The 8,821-nt window shown below is 46.4% G+C and overlaps 1 non-coding gene across 1 annotated transcript; it reads left to right on the forward strand.

The window, feature by feature from the left end:
• The first annotated feature begins 8,526 nt into the window (after nucleotides 1–8,526).
• Trnas-cga (transfer RNA serine (anticodon CGA)) lies at nucleotides 8,527–8,600 on the forward strand. The gene has a single exon. It is a non-coding gene; the product is annotated as a tRNA-Ser (tRNA).
• Nucleotides 8,601–8,821: the final 221 nt, after the last annotated feature.

An 8,821-nucleotide genomic window follows, 5' to 3' on the forward strand; every position in this document is an offset into this window, starting at 1 on the left:
GTACCCCCTCAACTTAACACGAAATTTCCGTAAAACAACACGATCTTCTGCCTAAAACGTGTTGAAAACAAAGAAATCTTAAGTTCCAGACTAACCTCTTAATCAGGTTCTTAAAAGAGAAACGCCTTTGAATTCGTCTATTTTAGAAGTAAGATACTAGGAGCAGAAATCAGTACAGTTTTATTTGAAAAACGATGTTCATACCGATTTCTCTGCAATTAATATATCTATGAAAAGGAACTATACGTCATTTAGTGAAGGCTTCCTCACAATTCATTTACGTGAAAACAGAATTGCGATATCTTAAACGGTTCCGGAAATACCTGAGGTAAACAACTTAGCTAATCACCCTGTACTTGCGCAAGCTGTAATGACCAGAGGCTAGCTTATTTTACAGGCAAACATTTTCTTATTCCGATAAAGTAGCGATGAACTTTCGACCAGAACAAATAGAACACTAATACATGGCACAAATGTCATATATTGTTACTTAATTCGTTATCCAACTAGCGAAGCAATGGCGATTTGGATATCACTATGAGAATAACAATTACATTGACGTCAGTAATACAAAGGAAAGGCGGCATTTGTAATTTGTAATGTTTATTGCATCCAGATGCAATGTACGTTGTCAGGATGAAGTCGCATGTGCATGACAAGCATTGAAAAGTATCTAACACTGTCTGATAATTTACCAGTTAACAAACTAAAGGCACCTCCTTACTTTCAGTTGCTCATAAAGTACTCTCAAAGTCCGGCTGAGAAGAGTTGAAGAATCGACTGATCACCTCACTGGAGAATATAAAGCTGGTTTCCGACGCTGCAGGTCATGCATGGAACATATATTCAACCCCAAGATTCTGAGAACTAGAACAATAAGAAGCCAGAAATCAATAGCAATTTTTGTCGACTTCAAAAAAGCACACATCTCAGTTGACAGACAAACTTTATTTAGCGTTTTATAGGAATTCAGAATTCACAGAAAAACCAGGGAAAACGCAAAACAAGCCGTCACAGACATAATCTCGAAAGTTAAATTTTTAGGAGAAACCTCTGAACCTTTTGAAGTAAATACAGGAGTCAGGCAAGGACAAAAATTATTCCCAGTTCTCTTCAGTGTCATCCCGCAGAAAATGAGAGATGGGAAGAAACTCTGAAGCAGGAAGGGATAATACACTTGGGAAGAAAGGAAACAATCTGGAAATCAGGTGTTCAGCTTTACCCATCGACCTTGTCGTTTCAGCCAGTAACCGAAAATGCGAGCAAAGAATGCCGTAGATGTGGGATGAAATCAATCGAAAAACGGGTGTCAAAGTCTCACATGAAAAGACGGAATGTATGGAACCCAGACACTTGGAGGTAAAATATGGACAGAAAATATGGATTGAACATATGGATAGAAAATCATCTATGTTATAGAAACATAAGTTTCTGTTTTATCAAAAATATTTAACGGATTTTTAAATTATTTTTTTTATATTTTTCACTCTTAAGTTCGGAGGAAATTTCTCTATGCGCTTGATTTTGATAAGTCGAATTGTTGCAGTCACAGGTGGACATATTTTATTTTGTGCGGTGCAGTTAAGCACACACTACGTTTGAGATGTTCCTTGCTAGGCGGCAGGGGCCACCAGGTTCTCCGTGTAGCGATTCTTGGATGATTGAGTGGGGGATGTTTGCGAAACTGAAGTGCTTTGCTAGCGGGATGTGTACGCTGAGGCTGACCCCGCCCTGGGTGACGTCACATGGCCACATGATGCTGCTGTTCGTCGCCTATTCGATATGCCTATCACATCGCCCTTGACTCATCACTTAACAACTATTTTATCGCCCAGATAAAAACTCTTCAATCTCTCGCCTGAATATGTCGTCAGTCACTGAATTGTTCAAATACGGCTTCTTTTTATCTCTACTCCTCCAATCTATCAATAGCAGCAAAATGTGTGATGGAAGAAGTATCTCATATTAAGGTGCATCCGCAACCGAAGAACGACGTTTGGAGCTACATGTAATTGATCATTAACATGGTCCAGTTTTCCCGCAATCTGAACATTACCATACACAGTACATTCCATCTACACAAGAATGTTTAAACAGCACGGCGTCCCGTTTTCTTACAGAACATTACTGGCCAAAACTAGAAACAAAACTATAACCGTATGTATGCACAATGTCCTGAAATAGGTGTGAAAAGACCTGCGCTGGTTGTGAACATCAACCACGTTGTTTTGTGGTCCATCAGTCACCTTCTTTGGTAGTTAGTTTTTCAAGAGAAATTACTGGGTCGTTGTAATTAAAGTGCACGTACTCAGAGGTCCAATGTGGGCTGTAAGTATCGTATGACAGAAAACTTGGTAGATATTCTAATGCGCTAATCCGAAACCAATTTACGCTGGAGAATAATTAGTTCCGGTTTTGGCCAACACGTGCAAATCTGGAGCTGTGAATGCAATAAAGACTATAGAAACTTTCCTATGTAATGAATTAGGAACGGGACGTTGGCGGCAAAGATCAAGCAAGTGAGAGAGGCATATTGTTGATTGTATTTTAGCTTCTGCTTACACAGTTTATTTAACCCCTTCGTGGGCAAATTATTGAGCAGTTTTTTTAATGAATGGAGAGCAGATAGTAGTTAACAGATAGGTATATTTATCATACAGAATATAACATTTGCTCCAGCTGTGAAAGTGAGGTCACACAACAAGGTGGGAAGTGTTCTTCCCACTGCCCTTCTTTGGAGTTAAATGACAAAAACAACTTTTTCAATATATTGAGATTTTCACTCTGCAGCGGAGTGTGCGCTGATATGAAACTTCCTGGCAGATCAAAACTGTGTGCACCGACCGAGACTCGAACTCGGGACCTTTGCCTTTCGCGGGCAAGTGCTCTACCATCTTTTTTTTAGCGCCTTTAACCGCTTTTTTGTTTTTTTTTCTTTTTTCTTTTTTCATTTTTGTTTTTCTTTTTTTTGTTTTGTTTTTTGTTTTGTTTCTTTTTTAACTTATTTTTTACCAACTTTTTTTGAAAGCCCCTTAATGAAATGGAACCAAATAACAAAAAAAGACCTAAGTGCCACCGCCACTTTTCATCCTATAACAAAAAAAACTGGTCCACTTCAGGCGTTGGCTCCTGGCTAAACCTACTCCAGAGAGCTGCCTATATACCAGGGGAAATATGGGAAATCAAGGTTAGGGCTATCCTTACAAACAACAAAATCTTCCTTTTTTTAATTTTATTTTTATTTTTTATTTATTTTTTTGTGTAGTTTTGTTGCGTATGTGATCAGAGGCCTTCTGCGCCCCGCTGGTAATATGTTGAGTCACGTCTTCTCGAAATTGATGTGTTCCGTTGAATTGTTCAGAAATGTTCATTGGTTCAAACAGGAAACCTTCTCTCTTGGCTTAACACATTCCAGCTGCGAGGCGGGTCGTGGAAAGCACTCCCAAGGAAGTTCGAGAAAAATTGTCTATATTTTGGGTGACGGACAACGACATAATGACGGTCATTGAGGTATGTCCAAAAATCGAGTACATAGTCTACAGTTTGTCCAAATAGGTAGTGAATGGCATGTCCTCGAATCCAATTCACAGCATTGGTCTTTGTCCGAGGAAAATAGTCACGTTCCGGAAATAATAATGAAAGGGGAGTAATCCGATCCGGAATGTCCCGCGTTAGAAAAGCCACAATACGTCGAAACAAGTGCCAAACCTCCGCTGCCGGTCCGCAAACAAACCGATGTTCATCATTGTCTGGCACTCCACACGTGGAACATAGAGGTAATTGGGCGAGGTGGATACGATGAAGGCGAAATTGGTTGATTTGCTTACCATTGACAGTTAGGTACCAGACAGACGGAACATTCGTGTCAAGGTAACAGGCGAACACCGCGCGCCATACATGACGCCAGTCAACCTGGGGGAACTTTTGTTCAATCGCGTTAGGTGGACGACCTAATTGGAGGACATTGTATACTTCCTTTGTCTTGAGTAAAAGCGGTCTTGGTAAGGTGAGGTGTAGATAAGTGAGTTCAAGAAAGAAGTACCGTATATAATGGAACTGGGACGGAACATCCGAGATCATCACTGGGGCTGACAGTGAGACCGGCGAATATGTTGACAGGAGGAGACCAGTGAGGCTCGTTGGGCAACGTGTCCATACCGTCATCTGGGAGCTGACAAATAGGGCGCGAGCTCTATCCGGCACGTGAAACAGACCGATTCCACCTCGTTCACGGGAAAGAGTAAGGGTTGCATAGTTAACTTTGAACAACAACCCAGAGCTGACGAAAGATGCCATCGCTGCCAACATGCGACGTGCCACAGTAAGCGGGAAAGGTAGAACTTGTGCTAGATGGGGAACTCGGGATGCGATATATATATTGATATGTCGAGCTCGTTGGAGAATATCTAGGGATCAAAGGCGATGGTCCATAAGACCTGCTCTGATCATTAAAAGGAGGCGTCGGCAGTTGATGGTGGCTGAACGCCGGAGATCAGATGAAAAATCTATTCCCAAACAGCGAATGGTATCAACGGTGGTGAGAGGTGTAACGCACTCCACGGGAAGTCCCGTGCCAATGAACATAACTTGTGACTTACGTACGTTTAAAGAGCTGCCCGACGCCTCACTATAAGTCGCTACCCACGTCAAAACAGCTCGAACCTCGTCGGCATTACGTAAACAGATGACTACATCGTCAGCATAGGCCGTGCAACAGAATCGGTAGCGATCTATGGACATCCCTACCAAACGTTGTCTTAGTCCACATAGCAAGGATTCTAAGGAAAAGGCGTACAAAATCGCTGATAGAGGGCAACCTTGACGTACGGATCGACCTATTTTTATCGGTGGAGTGAGTCTGCCATTGTACATAATCCTGGACGAAGCACCCCGCAGAAGGCGCATCACTACCGTGATAACGGCGACTGGGAAACCCATATGGTGGAGAACGGCCGTAAGGAACGAGTGGTCAACCCTATCAAAAGCTTGACTAAAGTCCAAAGACGCAAGTGCCCCAGAGAGGCGTTGCGCCTGGGTAACGGCGATCATATCCCTGTAGCGGCATAAAGCCGTGCGGATATTATTATCCCCTCCCAAAGATGCTTGGTCTGGCGACACAACATATCGGGCAACGTTTTTAAGTCGTGCTGCCAAAAGGCGAGTGAAGATTTTCATATCACTGTTAAGGAGGGTGAGGGGCCGATAATCACTGATATTGTTGCCACCATGCGGTTTATATACAGGAAAAATAATTCCTTCCATGAAAGCGTCCGGCACAGGTACTTCCGGAGACATCAGTTCCCGACAGATGGAGGTGACGGTGGACTCTAACAAATCACGGAAGGTGCGATAAAATTCCAGGGGAAGACCGTCGGGTCCTGGGGAGCGATTGATGGTTCCTGCCCGGATCGCATCGCGGACTTCCTCATCAGTCACCTCTGACATCAAGTCAATTGCCGCATCGCCTGGGATACCACCGAAGTTGAGCTGTGTGACTTCCTCGATCAACTCTGGGGAATGTGGAATTGCGGCGTATAGCTGCTGGTAGTGGGCGTGAAGCACATTCCCTATTGCAGATTGGGTTACGTAGCGACGCCCTTCTTGATCTGTTAGGACGTGAATCAATTTTCGGCGTCGATTTTGGCGTTCTTGGATGATATGGTACATCGACGGATATTCATGAGGCATGCGATCAGCAGTACGAGATCGTACTATCGCTCCTTCCAAATGCCTTCGCATGAGATTGGAGATTTGGGCCTTTGCATGGTTCACCCTTGTATGGCGCTCAGGGGAGGCTGGCATCGTGGAGCATTCTCGTAGGATCCTGTAATAAAAGTCCATAGTGCTCTTCCTCCAGGCGACAACATCTTTGCCATACCGGATCAAAGTTTTTCGAAGAGCAGGTTTTGCACACTGGATCCACCAGGATATGGTAGACGGATACGTGGGTCGGAGTCTATTACATGCGATCCAAGTGTCTTCTATTAGAAGTCGACAGTCAGGTGAATTAAGAAGTGCCGTGTTCAGTTTCCATAAACCACGTCCGTGCCATACTGCCTGTCTTGTGAGAACAACATCACAGAAGTAAGCTTCATGATCTGAGAAAGCAACAGGCCAGATTTCAGCCTGTCGAGTGTGTTGAATAAGGGATCGTGAGACGTAGATGCGATCCAGTCGGCTAGAGGAATGCGCAGTGTAGTACGTAAAGCCCAAAAGATCACCGTGAACATGTCTCCACGTGTCAACAAATTGTAGCCGCGTGACGACTGTTGCCAGAGCTGCGCATGGTGAGTGACGCGGCAATTGATCCTGAGGTCGCTGGGTGCAATTGAAGTCTCCACCCATGACCCAGTCATCGTGTGGTCCCATAAAAAGGGGTGTAACTTCAGTCGCGAAGAAGGCATTGCGTTCACGACGGTAGCTGGAGCCCGACGGCGCATAAATGTTGACGATGCGTACACCAAAGAGAGTAAGGGCCATACCTCTGCCGTTGGGGAGGTATAGGACATCTTCGGCTGGAAGACCTTCGCGTAAGATGATGGCAACACCACTACCGGTGTCCGAAGCGGGAGAAAGATGCGCCGTGAAGCCATGTGGTGGTGAAAAATCGGCGACATGCACTTCCTGAAAAAGCGCAATATCTATGTCCGCATCATAAATCATATCGCGGAGCAGCGCTAGTTTGTGGGGCGCACGAATGGTCGCGAGGTTAATCGTTGCGACACGATAATGCTGGTGTTGGAGTCCCACAGGCACAGGTGGGGCTTCTTCTTCAGGAGCGAGAGGTCGCCGATCTTGCCGGTCCACTGAAGAGGCTGCTATTGTGGAGAGTTTGCGGGCGCGGGCGCAACCGATGGGGGCGCCCCATCATCAGCACCGTCCACCCCAGTCCCGTCGATCTCCAAGTCGTCTGCCCAGGAGACTGATTCTGCGGTAGGGCATCGGCTGTGCACATCATCCACGTGGAGAGGAGACGTAGTTTTCGGCTCAGCAGATAGGCTCTCTTCAACGTCGACCTGTGGGGGCGACGGCGCCAGTAAGGATGGGTGGTCGTTGCCAGTGGTCGCCTGTGGCGGGTCGTTCGCATCAGACTTTTGGTCATCAAAGAGCGGTTTGCCGTCCATCTTCGGGTCTGCATCCCTGGTATCCATCCGTAGAATGGATTCATCAGGGGGTGTACGGCTACGTTTCTTTCTCTTTCGTGTCGTCCCTTGTTTTCGAACATGTCGTTCAGAGTCTGATTGCGGGTGGCTTTCGTCTGACTCCGGACCATTCTGAAGGAAAGCAGAAGTAGGTACCACTCCCGGATCAACGTCCATATCATTAGCATTTTCAGTCACATTGCTGCGAAGATTCGGCAGGTCAGGATCTGGCGTCTGTGGCACCTCAGAAGGATTCTCAGTAGCGATTGCATCTACCTGATCAGACGACGGCAACGAAGCAGGAAGACCCTGTGGAGAGATGCTACCTTCCTTGGCAACCTTGGCATATGTGACAGGGATCTGAGTGATCACCGCTGGGGACGCTTCCTCTCCGACCGGCGTCTGGATCAGGCGGCGTCGCATGCAGGCGGATCTGACGTGGCCTTCTTGTCCACAACCCGCACATGTTCGGGGTTGGCCGTCGTACATGACAATGGCTCGCACCCCGCCAATTGTCAGATATGATGGTATGTTTCTTCAGTTCAATTTTGACCTGACGCACACCATTAAGGACGTGGTAGGTCGTGAAGGTTTGCCATTTTTCCTCTACGTAACCGATGACGTTACCGTATGGTTGTAACGCAGAGACAACTTCGTCCTTCGGCACTTCAAAAGGTAGTTCAAACACCCTAATCGTACGTTGACCGTACTCTGCGAGTTCAAGTGTTACAGCTCCGACGTGACCATCAGAGTATTTGAACTTAAGTCCATTGGCATGGCGGTGAATAACATCTTCACACACCTCAGTGTTTGTCATTTTAATATAAGCGACACTACTCATGATCGAAAAATGGATTCCGATAACGTGGTTAGGATCTAAACGAACTTCTTCACGTATGAACGTTTCAACTTCATGTGCACGAGGTCGCGCATGTTCAGCTGGGAAGGAAACTTTAAGGGTCGCACGGCGGTAAGCGCTCGACATATTGTTCATGGTGGACGGACACAAGCCTTGAAGCTACGACGCGGAAGTAAACAACGCCTGCAGCGGAGCACTGGCCGGCGCGCGGGGCCGTCCTCACGCTGCCACGGCTGAGAGCCGACTACCATCTGAGCTACCGAAGCACGACTCACGCCCACTCCTCACAGCCTTACTTCTGCCAGTACCTCGTCTCCTACCTTCCAAACTTTACAGAAGCTCTCCTGCGAACCTTGCAGAACTAGCACTCCTGAAAGAAAGGATATTGCGGAGACATGGCTTAGCCACAGCCTGGGGGATGTTTCCGGAAGGCCACAAGGCCTTCTCTAAAGCTTCTGTAAAGTTTGGAAGGTAGGAGACGAGGTACTGGCAGAAGTAAGGCTGTGAGGACCGGTCGTAAGTCGTGCTTCGATAGCTCAGATGGTAGAGCACTTGCCCGCGAAAGGCAAAGGTCCCGAGTTCGAGTCTCGGTCGGTGCACACAGTTTTAATCTGCCAGGAAGTTTCAATTAGTTCCGCTTGGGACGCGACAGCGATCGGACGTGTCGGTACTTCCGCGTAGTCGTAGTGCCGCAAGCCGTGTTTATAATAATTCTTGGACTGTGACCTGTGATATTCTCAGTGCTTCTTCACTACCGTCGTACACAAGCTTCTTAATTTACTCACAGCGGTCCCGACCGCGCATATAGTGCAGTTATGGC

The sequence above is a fragment of the Schistocerca cancellata genome, chromosome 7, assembly GCF_023864275.1.
Source record: "Schistocerca cancellata isolate TAMUIC-IGC-003103 chromosome 7, iqSchCanc2.1, whole genome shotgun sequence".
Classification (NCBI taxonomy): domain Eukaryota; kingdom Metazoa; phylum Arthropoda; class Insecta; order Orthoptera; family Acrididae; genus Schistocerca; species Schistocerca cancellata.